Source organism: Cervus elaphus, chromosome 18 (genome assembly GCF_910594005.1).
Source record: "Cervus elaphus chromosome 18, mCerEla1.1, whole genome shotgun sequence".
In the NCBI taxonomy this organism is placed as follows: domain Eukaryota; kingdom Metazoa; phylum Chordata; class Mammalia; order Artiodactyla; family Cervidae; genus Cervus; species Cervus elaphus.
The window spans coordinates 26,309,269-26,327,932 of NC_057832.1; the positions used below are offsets into that span (position 1 = coordinate 26,309,269).

An 18,664-nucleotide genomic window follows, 5' to 3' on the forward strand; every position below is an offset into this window, starting at 1 on the left:
AACGCGTCCCTCCCGCTGCCCCGGGGCGGGCGCGCGCTCTCGAGGCGCGCGCAGCCTCCAGACCTTCCCAGGCCCCAGGGCGGAGGCGGGGAAGGGGAAGGGGCTTGTGGCGGTGCCCGCACGGGGATGGGGGGGTAGGAGGAGGCGACCTGTCTGTCACCCAGCGCGCGGAGGGCAGGGCTGGCAGCCCCAGGCTGGCGCCCCCGACCGCCCCGGCTGCCGGGAATCTCCCGCGGCAGCCTGCCGCCCGCCCAGCTCGCCCCCGCCCGGGCCCCGGAGGGCAGGTACCTCGGAGCCCCGGCCCCCGGGAGCCTCCCGGCCGCGAACGGAGCGTTCCTCCAGCTCCCTCATCCGACGTCAGCGTCAGCAGAAGGCGAGGGAAGGGGGCGGAGGGAGCACAGGAACCGGTCCTTCCTGCGGCGGTCGCCGCCAGCCGGAATAGCAGCCGGCGGAGCCCGTGCGCGCCGCAGCGCAGCGCAGCGGCCGGGGGGAGCGGGCGCCCCGGCCTCCCCGCGAGCTCCCAGGGCCGCGACCCCGCCGCCGCCTCCCCTCCCTGTTTCTCCCCCTCCGAGGACGCCCAGCGGGCGACCCCTCTCGGCCGGACCCCGGGACCCAGAGCAGGGAGGGGCCGATGGCCTCACCTCGTTTGGGGCGGGTCCGGGATGGGGGGAGTGAGTCTCCTTCTCTCTACTCCCTCGGGTCCTTGCTCGACCCCCATCTCCTGGGGTGCCCCCCGCTCGGATCCGCCGCCCAGGGTGACCCCGCCCCGGCTCTCCCGCAGGTGTTCCACGTGTCCATAGAATTTGCGTCACAATGACCTGGCCGACAGGTGGGAACAGCCGCGGACGCCCCGGGGTTCCCACTGTGCTGTGCGTTGCGCGTGCGACTTCCCTCCACGATTGATTTCCGTGGCTTTAGAGGACAGGACGTGTCTTGACTCCAATGCCAAAAAAAGTTACAGAGGCCTCTACCTGGGAATCAAGTTTGGGCTTAATGGTAAAAGGCTCTATGAAAAGAAAAACAACTGTATATATATATATTTCATCCCCATATATTCACATATCGTTTTTACCTAGGTTACTGACACTTAGAGTAATTTCATCTTCTCTTATTCTTTGTCAACAGGAAAGAACCAACCTCTTGTTTTTGAGTACCCTGCTGTGATCACATGAAGAAAAGGTGTTGCTTGCTAAAATCATCTATGCTGAAAAGCAGTCTTAATGTGCTATGACTCATCCCTCATGTTATATATTTCTTAAAAGGTTCATTGATAGTCACTGATTGAAACAATTTAACGGGGTGAAAGGAAAGATGATTGAGTAATGACGCAAACAAGCCTAAAATCCACAGGTAACATGAATGGGCTGCTTGTTATGTGCCAGGCATATGCTGTATACTTTACATTTACTGTAATCCTTCAGCAACCCAATAATGTGGGTAGAGTATTATCCATATTTTACAGATGTAAACGTTGCCCAGAGTACCATAAAGGCATTCAGCTAATAGGATGTTGAGCATAAGTTTGAATCCAGGGTTGTCTGAACCAAGAGATTTAATCTCAAGATAGAAAGGGGCTTCCCTGGTGGCTCAAACATTATAGAATCCCCTTGCAATTCAGCAGATCTGGGTTCAATCCCTGGATCAGGAAGATCCCCTGGAGAAGGAAGTGGCAACCCACTCCAGCATTCTTGCCTGGACAATTCCATGGACAGAGGAGCCTGGTGGGCTACAGTCCATGGGGTTGCAAAAAGTCCGATAGGACTGAATGGCTAACATACAGGATAGAAAGGTGTCTGACCAAGATGGAAACAGAAAAAATATAGAAGATGTTGATCTTTTAATAGAAAGGTAGTAAGATGGTACAGCTCCAGGAATTTATATAACCTTTAAAGTTGACATAATTCTCTGGATATATTCTTTGGGGTTTCTGTTTGTCACAAATGGATTTGAGCCTGTCCCAGTAGGGCACAAAATATAGAGCTGAGCAAATATCAAGTCCTTAAAAAATGTGAATAAACCAAATGCTGAATGAATAGGATCTATGAAACAGCAAATTGATGAGAAGCTGAGATTTAGGAGAAAATTGAGAAAAGAAAAACATTGCTCATATATAACTGAAATTTATAAGAAGCCTTCAAATGAATCTGTTCATAACACAAGCCAAATGATTGTCCTGTTTATAAAAAGGGGAAAAAATCCTTTTAAAATGAGAAAAAAAGACTTCCTTGCAAAAGGGAGATGATTAAGATATTTTGTTTTAAAATATTTGATTCCAAGAACCATTAACTTGTAAAAACCTAGCTTAGGGAGTTTAAAAGAAACATTTTTTTTAACAGAATGAAGTGTTATTTGTAACATAGTAGTTGCTCAATAAATGTTGCTGAATGTATCAATTAGTTAATCAAAGCATTCAGAGAAAAATAGGTCACAAAATTTCCCGATTCTAATGTTCTCCTTTCCACCAAGGTTATTTACTGGTTATTTACTGAAAATGTATTAGAAGCCCTATTTATTAAAGATTGGCTTTGTGGTAGATACATTTGTTAATGAGCTCTGGCATCAATGAGCTTTAGACATCTAGAGCCAGTAGAATGGCAGGTTGCTTGGTATTCACAGTATCTTCTCAAAATGCAAATAATTGGAACACAGGTACTGGGGGGAGTGAGAAAGAAAGCTGATTCATGAAACTAATTACTCAGGTTTCCTTTTACCTAACAAAAGGCCATGTTAGTCAACATGGCACTGAAATGCTTTGGGTTTAACATAAAGAGTTTAACATTAAGTGTTAAATGACTTTTCATCATTATTCAGGTTGTCCTAACATTGAAGCTGAAACTCCAGTACTTTGGCCACCTCATGCGAAGAGTTGATACATTGGAAAAGACCCTGATGCTGGGAGGGATTGGGGGCAGGAGGAGAAGGGGACGACAGAGGATGAGATGGCTGGATGGCATCACCGACTCGATGGGCATGAGTTTGAGTAAACTCTAGGAGTTGGTGATGGACAGGGAGGCCTGGCGTGCTGCGATTCATGGGGTCGCAAAGAGTCGGGCATGACTGAGCGACTGAACTGAACTGAACTGAACTGAACATTGGGGATAATACTTAAAGGAAGAAATAATAAACTGGTGCTTGTCCTGCATTGCCACAAGGAGGGCTTTCCCTTCCCATTTAAAAAATTGCTCCATTTATAATACTTCCATTCCTTCTGTACATCAAGGTGTTTCAGTCTTGCAGAGCACCTACAAGGTGCTAGTGAGAACTGGAAACAATTTCTGAGAAGACTGGCTTTGTGGTGGATACATTTGTTAGCGAGCCAAACCTAGACATCCAGAGCCAGTCGGACGGCAAGTTGCTTGTGTGTTCACAGGATCTCCTCAAAATGCAGGTAATTGGAACACAGGTACCAAGAAGAGAATGGCTATTGAACGCTGGAATGTGAAATTGTGGAAGAAATAATGTGCATTTTCTAGAACGTAACAGGATCAAAAAATCTTTACATATTCAATGATCTTTTTGGGGGTGCTTCCCAGGTTCTAGATTGCTAATGGGACCACATGAATTAGGAATTGTGTTAGGCTGCCCTTAGCAGAGACACACAGTAACAGTGGATTAAATGAGATAGAGATTTATTTTACTCCCGCATTAAAAGAATTGGAAAGTAGGCTGCCCAGGGCTGTATGGCCTCTGCTAGCTCCTTGGGGTGTTGCCCCCCTCTCCTGTGCCACCATTCTTAGCAAATAAGCTATTATTCAAGGAAAAGTCCAAGCTGGAATGTGGAGAAATAGGATCCTTCATATGTTGCTGGTGGGAATGTAGAAGGATATATCCACTTCGAAAAATGATCTGGCAGTTCCTCAAGTAATTAACATAGTTAACATATGACCCAGCAATTCCACCCCTATGTACATATAGCCACGAGAAATGAAGACCTCTGTCCACATAAAAACTTGCACATATAGCAGCATTATTCAAAGCAGTCAAAAGGTGAAAACAATCCAACTATGTATAAGTGGATGAATGAATAATAAAATGTACTGCAGTGGAATATTATTGGGTCGTGAAAAAGGACAAAATACTGATACATGCTGTGTCTTGGATGAAACTTGAAAACATTCTAAGTGAAAGAAGTTGCCACAAAAGTCAAGGTATTATCTGATCCCATTCATATAAAGTCTAAGATAGGGAAATCTACAGAGACAAAGTAGATTGGTGTTTGCTTAGGGCTGGAGAGGAAAAAAATTACATATATATATATACACATATCAACACACATGCATAAAATGTATGTATGAATATATATAGAGACACAAATTATCCATCTACATATTATACATTTTAGTGTACTGTTTATAATATATTTTAATGTTCTGAATGCTGCTTGTGCTCTCAGCCAACAAAAGCACGTGAGGCAGAATCCTTGTGCCTCTTGGTGAATGGCACCATAAAGCAAATATTTGCTCTTCCATTCATCCAGAAAGATACAGCTTTCTACAGCCCTGAAATCCTTTTATTTTATGACTCATCTTTGACATCATCATCTATACTCTTGGTACCTGCTAAGGTAGAGCTTAAGCTATTCTTATTATCAATGTGTTTAATATGAGCTATACATGCAAATCTCTGTTCATTGATAAAAATGTTTTTGCTTCAGAGTTGCTAGGTGATTAAAATTACATAATCTATAGGAATAAATTTTGAAAAAAAATGATGTTTTAAAAGTTATTAAATTTGTTTAATTTTTATCAGTGATAGAAATTTAAAGAAGGATTAAGCTAAATTTTACTGGCAGAGATAAAGTTGTTTATTCACTGTATCTTGTAATACAGAAATTAGATGCACTCAAAGATATGTACTAAATATATTGACAAATTTTTGTTTAATTCTTGTGATCAGTTGTGTTCTGCACATAGCAAAACAAAGCTTCTGTTATTACTCTCAGTATTTAGTTGTTTGTTGTTGTGCACTTGCTTTGTCATGGCCAACTCTTTGCGACCCCATGGACTGCAGCATGCCAGGCTCCTCTGTCCTCCACTATTTCCTGGAGTTTGCTCAAATTTATGTCCATTGAGTCAGTGATGCTATGTAACTATCTCATCCTCTGCTGTAACCTTCTTTTGCTTTCAATCTTTCCCTGCATCAGACTCTTTTCCAAGAGTTGGCTCTTCACATCAAGGGGTCAAAGTATTGAATCTTCAGCTTCAGCATCAGTCCCTCCAATGAATATTCAGCGTTGATTTCCTTTAGGATTGACTGATTATATCTTTAAGCAAACTTCTATGTGCATGTGAAAATAGAGCAGATGTTTAATTAAAAGCATTAACTTTCATTAATTAAAATTAACTTCCTTTCCTTTCAAAATTAAGGCTACAATGAGAAGGCTTATTTTACACTGAAGAGAAAGGTAATTATTTTCATTGCTGCACCAGCTTAGATTTATATATAAATAATACAGCTCCTTACACTTCCACCCCCAGTATCATTCACTGAAACTTCTGCAAGAAAATTGCTGGTGATGGCATAAAAAAGGGACATCTTATTCACTGCCAGTGGAGAATTTTATTTAATCATGTGCCATCCAGTATAACCCTGCTTCTCATCTGGGATCTGGGCAAATTTTAGCCCAGAGGTCATAGCCATTCCTTGGTTTTGGCAGACTTGGGGATAATGACCACCTCAAAGGGTCACTGTCTAACAAAGAACAGGACTTAACTGAAAGATTAGGAAGGCACGCTCTAGGTCTTTGCTGTCTCTTTCTCTGTGCACAGGGACAGTTTAGAAGACTCACTAAGAACTCAGGTTGAAACATGGGTCAAAATTTGGTTTAATCAGGGTAAGGCTGAATTAGGACTATAACCCCTGTTTCCTAATTCCCAATCAGATGCACTTTTCCTCTTCTACTTTGTTAATAAAAATTTGATCTGTGTATTTGTTGTCTGTGCTAGGTCTTCATTGCTCTGTGCGGGCTTTTTCTAGTTGCAGAGAATGGGGGCTACTCTCTCCTTGCGGTGTGCGGGCTTCTCATTGCAGTGGCTTCTCTTGTTGTGGAGCATGGGCTCTCGGGCACACGGGCTTCAGGAGTTGCAGCACATGGGCTCAATAGTTGTGGCTTTCAGGTTGTAGAGCACAGGTTCGGTAGTTGTGGCGCATGAGCTTAGTTGCCTTGCAGCATGTGGGATCTTCCACAGAGCAGGGATTGAACCTGTGTCCCTTCCATTGGCAGGCAGATTCCACCAGGGAAACGCCATCTTTTCTGATTTTAACTCCATTGCTAACTTTCTTTGGCAGATACTGTTAGTATCTGTAACTAGTAACAGATACTGCTAGTCATTTCTCACTGTTGATTCTTTTTTCCTACAGTAATACAAATTTCAACTGAGCACATTTTGCCCAGCTGAAGACTGTATTTTCTAGCGTGCTTTATGGCATGGCATGGCATGGCCAGGTGACCAGGTTCTGGCCAATACAATGTGACTGAAAAACGTGTGTGTAACTTTTGGGTCATGCTTTTGAAAGAAACAGACCCTTACCTTTGCCTTCCCCCCTCCCACAGTTTGGATCCTGTCTGGCCATGCAGGTGAGGGAAATACTTTGAGGACGACAAAGAGATGAATTCCTGACTACCTGATCTGCCCTTAGTGGATTGTTTTATGAGGATATAAAGTTTGATATTATTTAAGCCATTATATTTTTGAATATTATTATGGCCCAGCGTTTATCCTAATTAATTCATCTCCCCTATGATGTTGTTAAGTTCACTTCAGTTCCAGCACTCAGTCATGTCCAACTCTTTGCGATTCCATGGATTGCAGCACGCCAGCCTTCCCTGTCCCTCACCAGCTCCCAGAGCCTGCTCAAACTCAAATCAGTGATGCTATCAAACCATCTCATCCTCTGTTGTCCCCTTCTCCTCCCGCCTTCAATCTTTCCCAGCATCAGGGTCTTTTCCAGTGAGTCAAAAGGCTCTTTAGTTCCTCTTTGCTTTCTGCCATAAGAGTGGTAACTTCTGGTAACTTCCAGATGTTCAAGCTGGTTCTAGAAAAGGCAGAGGAATCAGAGATCAAATTGCCAACATTTGCTGGATCATCGAAAAGCAAGAAAGTTCCAGAAAAACATCTACTTCTGCTTTATTGACTATGCCAAAGCCTTTGACCATGTGGATCACAATAACGGTGGAAAATTCTGAAAGAGATGGGAATACCAGATCACCTGACCTGACTCTTGAGAAATCTGTATGCAGGTCAGGAAGCAACAGTTAGAACTGGACATGGAACAACAGACTGGTTCCAAATAGGAAAAGGAGTACATCAAGGCTGTATATTGTCACCCTGCTTATTTAACATATGCAGAGTACATCATGAGAAGCACTGGGCTGGAGGAAGCACAAGCTGGAATTAAGATTGCTGGGAAAAATATCAATAACCTGAGATGTGCAGATGACACCACCCTTATGGCAGAAAGTGAAGAAGAACTAAAGAGCCTCTTGATAAACATGAAAGAGGAGAGTGAAAAAGTTGGGTTAAAGCTCAACATTCAGAAAACTAAGATCATGGCATCTGGTTCCATCACTTCATGGCAAATAGATGGAGAAACAGTGGAAACAGTGCCTGACATTATTTTTTTGGGCTCCAAAATCACTGCAGACAGTGATTGCAGCCATGAACTTAAAAGACGCTTACTCCTTGGAACGAAAGTTATGACCAACCTAGACAGCATATTAAAAAGCAGAGACATTACTTTGTCAACAAAGGTCCGTCTAGTCAAAGCTATGGTTTTTCCAGTAGTTATGTATGGATGTGAGAGTTGGACTGTGAAGAAAGCTGAGCACTGAAGAATTGATGCTTTTGAACTGTGGTGTTAGAGAAGACTCTTGAGAGTCCCTTGGACTGCAAGGAGATCCAACCAGTCCATCCTGAAGGAGATCAGTCCTGGGTGTTCATTGGAAGGACTGATGTTGAAGCTGAAACTCCAATATTTTGGCCACCTGATGCAAAGAGCTAACTCATTGGATAAGACCCTGATGTTGGGAAAGATTGAGGGCAGGAGGAAAAGGGGACGACAGAGGATGAGATGGTTGGATGGCATCACCGACTCAATGGATATGAGTTTGGGTAAACTCTGGGAGTTGGTGATGGACAGGGAGGCCTGGTGTGCTACGGTTCATGGGGTCGCAAAGAGTCGGACACAACTGAGTGACTGAACTGAACTGCTAAGAGTGGTGTCATCTGCATATCTGAGGTTATTGATATTTCTCCTGGCAATCCTGATTCCAGCTTGTGCTTTTATCCTTAAGAAATTGCAAATTAAAATAAGATACCAATGCACACCTACTAGAATCTAAAATGCTGAAAAACACCAAATACAGTTGAGAATGTAAAGCAAAAATAGCCATCATTCATTGCTGGTGCAAATATAAAATGATATAGCCACTTTGGACGATAGTCTGGTGTGCATGTGTGCTAAGTCGCTTAGGTCATGTCCAACTCTTTGTGACTCTATGGACTATAGCCTACCAGGCTCCTTTATCCAGGGGATTTTCCAGACAAGAATACTGGAGTGGGTTGCCATTTCCTACACTCCAGAGGATCTTCCTGACCCAGGGATCAAACCCACATCTCTTAGGTCTCCTGCATTAGTAGTCAGGTTCTTTACCTCTAGTACCATCTGGGAAACCCAGTATCTGGCAGTTTCTTATAAAACTAAACACGCGGTTAACACACTAACCTGCAATTTCACTTCCTAGCTTTTACACAAATGAGTTGAAAACATGTCACACAAAAACCTGCATGTGAACATTTATGGCAGCTTTATTCACAACTGTCCAAAATTTGGAGTAAGCAAGATGTCTTTCAATGGGTGAGTAGATAAATAAACCTCCACACAGTGAAATATTAGTGTTTAAAAGTTTGCTGTTAAGAAAAGACATGGAGGAACCTTAAAAGCATGCTGCTAGGTGAAAGAAGCCAGTCCAAAAAGGCCTCACACTGTATGACTCCAGTTATATGACATTCTGGAAAAGGCAAAACTATGGAGATGGAAAAGAGAAAAGAAATCAGTGCCAGGGACTTAGGTGGAGGGATGGAAGCATAAATATTTCCCGCTAATATCTAATATTTGAATGGCATTATTTGTTTTACTTATTTCAGGTACATGCTTACATCTGGTTCCTGTTACTCTATCTTGGTCATTAATGAGTTAACAGTAACTTTGTATTATGTATTTTCTTGGTCAATATTACGTGTGTATTTAATATTGCTGTTTTGTGGGCGAGAGTCTAAGAATTTTTTAGTATTGAAGAAGGGTCCTCATAAACATTCCCACTGAAAAGCCCAGGGACAGACAATTCATGAAAGAAGAAATTAAACTAGTAAAATTTTTCAAAGGAATTTTTTTAATACAAAATTTTCAACTTAAAAACATTCTTGTTTATCATACTGGCAAACATGAAAAAAGCATAATTCTTAGTGTTGAAGATATTGGACATGGACAAGCCCATACTCTCATAAACTGAGGATGAAAACAAAATTTTTTCCAGTATTACGGAGAAATAATTGACATACATCCCTGTAGAAGTTTCAAGTGTAAGCTTGATGGTTTGATTTATGTGTATTGTGAAATGATTATCACAGTAGGTTTAACTGACATCCGTCCTCTTATACAGGTACAATAAAAGTAAAAAAGTTCTCTTATGATGAGACCTCTTAGACTCTATTCTCTCAACAGCTTTCTTGTGTATCATAGAGCAGTGTCGGCTACCGTCATCAGATTGTATGCTATGTCCCTAGTACTCACCTATCTTATGACTAAAAGTTTAGTCATCATCCTGCTGTTTCTCCTCTTCGCACCATTGGCCTATAGTAACCACAAGTCTGATCTGTCTTTCTATGAGTTTGGAGGCTTTTGCTTTTTTTTTTTTTAAGATTCCACATGTAAGCGAGATCATATAGTATTTGTCTTTCTCTGTCTGATTTATTTATTATTTAACATAATGCTGTTTTGGTGCATCCTTGTTGAAAATGGTAGGATTTCCTTTTTTATGGCTGAATAGTATTTATGTGTGCATGCTCAGTCATTCAGTCGTGTCCGAGTCTTTGTGACCCCATGGACTGTAGCCCATCAGGCTCCTTTGTCCATGGAATTTTCCAGGCAAGAATATTGGAGTGGGGTTGCCATTTCCTACTCCAGGGAGATAATATTTATATATATATATTAAATATGATGTATATAGATCACAACTTTTTTATCCACATATCCACTAACAGACACTTAGGTTAGAAACAAAAATTTTACATTGCTTTATGGGGTGCAACTTGGCAATGCATACAAAATGATTGTGCATGCCTGTGACCTCACAGTTCCACTTTTAGGATTTTTTTTCCCACAGAAATAATTAGATGAATCTACAAAAGTGAACATTTGGAGATGAGCATCACAACACTGTTTATAATATTAAAACTTTAAAAACAGTAAATTGTCTTTCTAAAGGAAGGGTTAGTTAACTAAATTATGGTACATTTAGACATTGGAACACTGACAGCTATTTAAAAAATGAGGTCAAGATGTTTTCTTTCTTTCTTTGTATTTTGAGTGAAAATAGCAGCTTGCGCAACACCATGTGAAATATGATTCTATTTAAATAAATATTTTATATATAAGCATAGGCTTTTAATGTTATTCACTAAAATGTTAACAGAGGCTGTCTCTAGGGAGTGATCTTTGGGCTGAGGTTGGAGGAGGGGGAAAGTTGCATTTTCACTTATACTCTGTGGTAATGCTTGGATTTGTTTTATAGTGTACATACTGAATTTTACAATTTGCAGATATAAGGAATATTAAAATTATGACACTAGAAATAAATAGAAGAGATCCTTACCTTTGAAAATGTTTGGAAATCCTGGTTATATGATTTCTTATTGATTTCAAATTCCTTATTGATTTGACATTTTATGCTTCTGACCTCTAGACCAACCTTTAAGATTCCTTCCAGGGCTAAAAGTCTGTGGCTTTCTTCTGCTTGCTGTTGCTGCCGCCATGTCAAATGAGAATTGCTTAGGTAAATCTTAGAGACTGCCTAATGGTGAGACCCTTACGCTAGTTCAGGTTCTAGTTTTCCTCCTATTTCAAGTGATTTTATTCCTGGGTGATAGTCTTGAGCTGGTTATGAAAACATGTAGAAAAGCATTAGGATTGGAAAAGCTAGAAGTGGTTCTAAGAATCTCTGCCTTCATGAACCTAGAACCTGTTATATAGAGTCAAGTAAGTCAGAAAGAGAAAAACAAATATCATATATTAACGCCTATATACGGCATCTAGAAAAAATGGTACTGATGAACCTATTTGCAGGGAAGGAATAGAGATGCAGATGTAGAGAACAGACTGTGGATACAGCAGGTGAAGGAGAGGGTAGGACGAATTGGGAGAGTAGTGTTGACATATATACACCATCATGTGTAAAATAGATGGCTAGTGGAGGCTGCTATACTGCACAGGGAGCCTAGCCTGGCACTTTGTGATGACCTAGAATGGTGTGATGGGGAGAGGAGACTGAGGCTGTAGAAGGAGGGGAAATATATATATTTATGACCTATTCATGTTGTTGTACAACAGAAACCAACACAAAATTGTAAAGCAATTTTCCTCCAATTAAAAAAAAATAAATCTCTGCTTTTCTTGGGGGTCAGATGTAGTCCATATTTGAGTGGGAACAGGGATCATGAATTGATTTTTCGTTTATTTATATCAGGATTTTTCTATTTTACTCTTCAGTTCAGTTCAGTCACTCAGTCATGCCCGACTATTTGTGACCCCATGAACCACAGCACACAAGGCCTCCCTGTCCATCACCAACTCCCGGAGTCTACCCAAACCCATGTCCATTGAGTCACGGACATGATGACATCCAACCATCCAACCATCTCATCCATCCAACCATCTCATCCTCTGTCATCCCCTTCTCCTCCTGCCCTCAATCTTTCCTAGCATCAGGGTCTTTTCAAATGAGTCAGCTCTTCTCATCAGGTGGCCAAAGTATTGGAGTTTCAGCTTCAACATCAGTCCTTCCAATGAACACCCGGAACTGATCTCCTTTAGGATGGACTGGTTGGATCTCCTTGCAGTCCAAGGGACTCTCAAGAGTCTTCTCCAACACCACAGTTCAAAAGCATAAATTCTTCAGTGCTCAGCTTTCTTTGTAGTCCAACTCTCACATCCATACATGACCACTGGAAAAAATCATAGCCTTGACTAGACGGACCTTTGTTGACAAAGTAATGTCTCTGCTTTTTAATATGCTATCTAGGTTGGTCATAACTTTCCTTCCAAGGATTACTCCTTGTGTCTTTTAATTTCATGGCTGCAATCACCATCTGCAGTGATTTTGGAGCCCAGAAAAATAAAGTCAGGCACTGTTTCCATTATTTCCCCATCTATTTGCCATGAAGTGATGGGACCAGGTGTCATGATCTTAGTTTTTTGAATGCTGAGCTTTAAGCCAACTTTTTCACTCTCCTCTTTCACTTTCATTAAGAGACTCTTTAGTTCTTCTTCACTTTCTGCCATATGGGTAGTGTTATCTGCATACCTGAGGTTATTGATATTTCTCCCAGCAATCTTGATTCCAGCTTGTGCTTCCTCCAGCCCAGTGCTTCTCATGATGTACTCTGTGTATAAGTTAAATAAGCAGGGTGACAATATACAGCCTTGATGTACTCCTTGTCCTATTTGGAACCAGTCTGTTGTTCCATGTCCAGTTCTAACAGTTTCTTCCTGACCTGCATACAGGTTTCTCAAGAGTCAGGTCAGGTGATCTGGTATACCCATCTCTTTCAGAATTTTCCACAGTTTATTGTGATCCACACAGTCAAAGGTTTTGGCCTTTTTACTCTTAGATTCAGGATATCACTGCTAGGCTGGTTTATCATTTTTTAAATTAGAATTTATTACCTCCAATTTGACATGATTCGACCATGTTTCCTTCCAGAGCTCTCTCTCTTATGTATTCAGGCAAGCTGAAAAGCCTCAAAATTATTTTGAATTCCTTTCTAGTAGGTTACCTCATACTCAATTATGTTAAACTCTGTTTCACTTTAAGTTTATGATTCAGTACAAGGAACTACAGTTTCTTTAACTAGTGTTGCTCAGTTTTTCTGTCTACTGTTTTCAGTCTTATTTCCATTGTCTTTCCAACCCTGGGTGTTTCTTACCTGGAACTTAAAATCTTTCCACCTAGGGTTGTATATTTATTGATACTTCAATACTAAGTCAGTTTAGAGGGTTGCAATATAAGTATTTTTAGTACTTGTTTTTGTACCTGCTTTATGCTAAGAATTGCATGTACGTGTGTGAGTGTGACTGTGTGGGTGTGCTGGGTGATGGTGGAAGGGGTGATGATGTGTAAAGTAATAGAAGACAGAATCCATGTCTCAGAATTACTTTTAAAGTATGAAGTTAATTAAACACTATTATGATTTCCTGGCTTCAGTCTCAGCTATAAAATCTTCCAAAGGTTACATCGAAATCAAATGCCTGATCAAGAAATTCAAAACCTTAGTTTTGATCTTAGTTTTCTGAATGCTGAGCTTTAAGCCAACTTTTTCATTCTCCTCTTTCACTTTCATCAAGAGACTCTTTAGTTCTTCTTCACTTTCTGCCATAAGGGTAGTGTTATCTGCATACCTGAGGTTATTGATATTTCTCCCAGCATTCCTAATTTGCCTTACTCACCTTCCAACTGATTCCTGCTTGTCATCTCTTGTTCATCACTCCCGATATTCACTCCCCTCTTCCTGGACTCATTCACACAAGAATGATCACCGTCTCCTACTGCAAGGTCAGACTTTCACTGGAGGTGTCCTTCAACCCTGAGTTTAGGGTATCCCAGTACTTCCTGGCCCTTCTCTGATTATTATCACAACCACTGCCACAACATTTTCTGTATCTCCCAAATGCCTGTTAGAGTTCTCATTATAGGCTTGCTGAAGCAATCTTAAATGGTAACTTTCTCAGGAAAATAAGGACTCCTGGATTTATATCCCATACTCAGCTCAAACAGTTTGTATTTTCCCACAAGAGATGTACATAGATAATTAGGTCTTTGAGAGCAAAAATTCTGACTTTATCTTGTCTTTATCTACCAGAGTGCTTTAGATGTATAAGTTTCTTGAGGACTTCCCTGATGGTCCTGTGGCTAAGACTCTGAGCTCCCAATGTAGGGGGCTTAGTTTCAATTCCTGGTCAGGAAATTAGATTCCAGAAGCCCAACTAAAAGATCCTGCATGCTGCAACAAAGATCAAAGATCCCACATGCTGCAACTAACACCTGATACACAAATAATTTTTTTTTTAAGAAAATTGCTTGAATTAATGATTAAATAGTTTTATACAACTGGATCCTCCCAGGGTGAGTGTCAATTATTTCTCTTGGCTTTGTGTTGGGTGATGTCTCTTCATTAATCCTCAGCCATGTTTTAAACCTAACTTTAACATTCAATAGTACTATTATGTACTGAATGATGTGGTTTGATATTCTTTGTTACAGTTTCTTCCACTTTAATTTTATCCTAAAAATCATGTAAGTACTTGTTCTATAGACTGTAAATGTGTGTGTCTTTCCAAATTTGTGGGCTGAAATCTAATCCCCAATGTATTTGGGGTAGAGCCTTTAGGAGGTGATTAGGTCATGAAGGCAGAGCCTTCATGAATAGAATTAGTGTCCTCATAAAAGGGACAAAGGTGGAAGCAATGATAGATTTTATTTTGGGGTGCTCCAAAATCACTGCAGATGGTGACTGCAGCCATGAAATTAAAAGATGCTTGCTCCTTGGAAGGAAAGCCATGACAAATTGAGACATCATATTAAAAAGCAGAGATATCACTTTGCCAACAAAGGTCCATATAGTGAAAGCTATGGTTTTTCCAGTAATCATGTATGGATGTGAGAGTTGGACCATAAAGACGGTTGATTGCCAAAGAATTGATGCTTTTGAACTGAGGTGTTGGGGAAGACTCTTGAGAGTCCCTTGGCCAGCAAGGAGATCAAACCTCTCAATCCTAAAGGAAATCAACCCTGGATATGCATTGGAAGGACTAATGCTGAAGCTGAAATTCCACTACTTTGGCCACCTGATGTGAAGAGCTGACTCATTGGAAAAGAGCCTGATGCTGGGAAAGATTGGAGGCAAAAGAAGAGGGCAGCAAGGAAGGGATGGTTAGATAGCCTGACTGACTCAACAGACATGAATTTGAGCAAACTCCAGCAGATAGTAGAGGACAGAGGAGCCTGGCGTGCTACAGTCCATGGGGTCATAAACAGTCAGACATGACAGTGACTGAAGAACAACCAAAGGGGCTTCCCTCATGGCTCGAGTAGTAAAGAATCCACCTGCAATGCAGGAAATACAGGAGGTATGGGTTCGATCCCTGGGTCAGGAAGATCACTTGGAGAAGGAAATGGCAACCCACTCCAGTATTCTTGCCTGGAGAATCCCATGGACAGAAGAGCCTGGCGGGCTACCGTCCATGGGGTCAAAAAGAATTGGACATGACTGAGCATGCATGTGCTACTCTTTCCTCATAACAGAGACCCCAGAGAGCTCTCTCTGGTGTGTGAAGACTCAGTGGAAGGACAACCATTTAAGAACCAGAAAGAGGGCTCTCACCTGCCACTGAATCTGCCAGGATCTTGCTCTTGGACTTCTCAGCCCCCAGAACTGAGAAATTTCTATTTTTTACAAGCCCCCCAGGGTCTTTTATAGCATCCCAAGTAGACTAAGGTGGCTTGTGAAGCATGCACATACTCAAGGCCTTTGGGGCCTTTCCAAACCTACGGAATCAGAAAGTTCTGTGGAAGATGCTCAGAATCTGTATTTTTAACGCCCAACTGAGGTGATTCTTACGGCCAGAGAAATTTGGAAATTCTGTTCTATTGAGATACTTAATAAATATTGGTTGAGGTTAATGGTTCTCTTTGATCATTATGCCAAAGACAATTCCATGAGCATTAACCTGATGTCAGAATGCCTGAATTCCAGCCTTGTTAATTACCATCTAAATGATTGGGGGCTAGTCCAGTGTTTCTTAAACTTGTCTGCAAATTAGAATCACAGGGCTTCTTTACCATCTGAGCCACCAGGAAAGCCCACACAGGGTCTCTGAAAAATTTCAAAACCCAGCCCACACCCAAGACCAATTAAATCACATTCTCTAGTGCTGAGACACAGGCATCAGTGTTTTTCGACGTTCCTCCTCCCCTCCCCCTGAGTGGTTGATTTCAACACACAAACAAGCTTGGGAATCACTGGACTAATTTACTCTCTCTGTTTCGTCATGAGTCAAATGTGGACAATAACTTTCATTCAAAAATATTACTCTCATTAATACATGTGAAAAGATGTTATAAATGATAAAACTTTGTGTGTTAGTTGCTCAGTTGTGTCAGACTGTTTTCAACCCCATGGACTCTAGCCGTCTAGGCTTCTTGGTCCATGGAATTCTCCAGGCAAGAACACTGGAGTGGCTTGCTATTTCCTTCTCCAGAGGATCTGATCTTCCTGCCCCCGGGACTGAACTGGGGTCTTCCGCATTGCAAGCAGATTCTTTACTGTCTGAGCCACTAGTGAAACCTCAATGATAAAACTTTATATAAACCTAATTATATTTTAGGGTTTAAAATATTTTTAATAAAAATTAACAAATGTGCTAGTAATAATTTTAATATTTTTTAATATATATATATTTTTAGTGCTTATAATTGTGATGATGAGTTCAACAGTTTAGTGGGATAGATTCAGCTTGTGAAGGAAACCATCATTCAGAAAGCTAACCTTACAATTTAGGTAAATTTAGTGGCCCTGGTTTAAAGCAGTGGTTCTCAGCTCTTACAGTGTATCAACATGTTCCTTGACTGGGGTTTATTCTCAAAGATTTTGACTCCATAGGTCTGGAGTGGGGCTCCAGCAACTACAACTGTATAAAGATAAACGTGTCATTCTGTTGCCCTGTTGCTATCCATGGTGAGTCTGCTATTTATGTTTAGGCCTTTTGCTTTATCCACGATATTTAGTCATAAATGTTCTACTTTTCTCCTGTCAGAACTCTCTCTTCATCATGTAAGCAGAAAACAGTTTTAGAATAGTTTAAAAAATATCAGAAGCCAGGACTTCCCTGGTGGTCTAGTGGTTAAGAAGTTGCTTGCCAACGTGGGGGACGTAAGTTTGATCCCTGGTACGGGAAGATTCCATATGCCATGGGGCAACTAAACCCATGTGCCACAATTACTGAGACTGTGCTCCAGAATCTGCATGCCTAGAGCTGGTACTCTGCCAACAAGGGAAGCGCATGCACCGCAACTAGAGAGTAGCCCCTGCTCGCCCGAACTAGAGATCGAGTGCAGCAAAGGAGACCCCGTGCAGCCATAAATAAAATAAAAAGCAAAGTAAAACAATTTTTGAAGCCATATGGGTACCATTCTTTATTGCCAGGACCATTCAATCTTTAATACAATCTGGCAGTGTTTTTCTTATATCTGAACTGGCTTTCTTGATTTATACTTAACCTTTCTAATGGCTATAATTATAATCTGCTGTTTCTCAGAGAATGTGTGGATCCTCTGCTGACCTGAATCTGTCTCTCTCGGGCTGGATCACTTTCAGAATCACTTTCTTCAGCTTCACTGCGCATGGGTAGCACCTGAGAGGCTCATTAACAACGTACACTCTATCCAGACCTGGTGGATTAACCTTTGGGTTGAAGCTGAAGATTCTGGATTCTAAGCTATCTGCCTAGGTTATTCCAGTGCACACTGAACTTTGAGAAGTCTGGCTCTATGGAACTAAGAGGCTGGGGAACCTTCGGTGAGGTAGAGACACTACGGCAGGGCTCATAGGATCCGGACACAGAACTCTGTAAGGAACTCTGTATTCTCTTCCTTCCTACACTTCACCTTTGTGCAAATAATGTTAGGTAACCATGTGTTTAGGGGCTTCCCTGGTGGCTCAGCTGGTAAAGAATCCGTGAGCACTGAGGGAGACCTGGGTTCGATCCTTGGGTTGGGAAGATCCCCTGGAGGAGGAAATGGCAACCCACTCCAGCATTCTTGCCTGGAGAGTCCCGTGGGCAGAGAAGCCTGGCGAGCCCATGGGGTCACAAAGAGTTGGACATGACTGAGCACCACACAGCACACAGGTGGTGTAGTGGGAAAGAATCCATCTGCCAACGCAGGAGATGCAAGAGATGTGAGCTCCGTCTCTGGGTCGGGAAGATCCCCTGAAGAAGGAAATGGCTACGCACGCCAGTATTCTTGCCTGGAAAATTCCATGGACAGAGGGCAGTTCAGTTCAGTTCAGTTGCTCGGTCTTGTCCGACTCTTTGCGACCCCATGGACTGCAGCCTGGCGACAAAGGGCAAGGAGGGAACAAAGAAAGAGGCAGGCAACGCTAGATTGGTAGGTGGCAGTCAATAGGCAAAGGAACTTACATCGAAGCCTTGTCTTGGGCAGCTGCAAGATGAGGAGGTGTCCTCAGCTGCTCACCAGAATCTTAAGAGTTTATGTAGAGGCCTTGATAACGTTCTGTCTTGTATACCATCCAGATGGTCTCAATAAACTTAGCTCTCTCAAGGCTGTGTCCTTGAAACTGTTCCCACTGTGAGAATGGTGGGCAGAACATAC

General features: G+C 41.8%; 1 protein-coding gene and 1 long non-coding RNA gene across 15 annotated transcripts in view; one reads left to right on the forward strand and one right to left on the reverse strand.

Moving 5' to 3' along the window:
- Nucleotides 1-767, reverse strand: part of ICA1 (islet cell autoantigen 1) — a 159,871-nt gene extending 159,104 nt beyond the window's left edge. For 4 of the 14 annotated variants that reach the window (XM_043871770.1, XM_043871763.1, XM_043871769.1 and 1 more), the window contains exon 1: nt 289-423. The gene's annotated coding sequence lies outside the window, so the exon portion shown is untranslated. Of the gene's footprint in view, nt 1-288; nt 424-641 lie in introns of those variants that run through there. The other 10 variants (XM_043871761.1, XM_043871764.1, XM_043871756.1 and 7 more) reach the window with 7 other exon arrangements.
- A 102-nt stretch (nt 768-869) lies between these two features.
- LOC122673845 lies at nt 870-2,871 on the forward strand. The gene is made up of 3 exons (XR_006334844.1): nt 870-996; nt 1,126-1,350; nt 2,812-2,871. It is a non-coding gene; the product is annotated as an uncharacterized LOC122673845 (long non-coding RNA).
- The last annotated feature ends 15,793 nt before the right edge of the window (nt 2,872-18,664 follow it).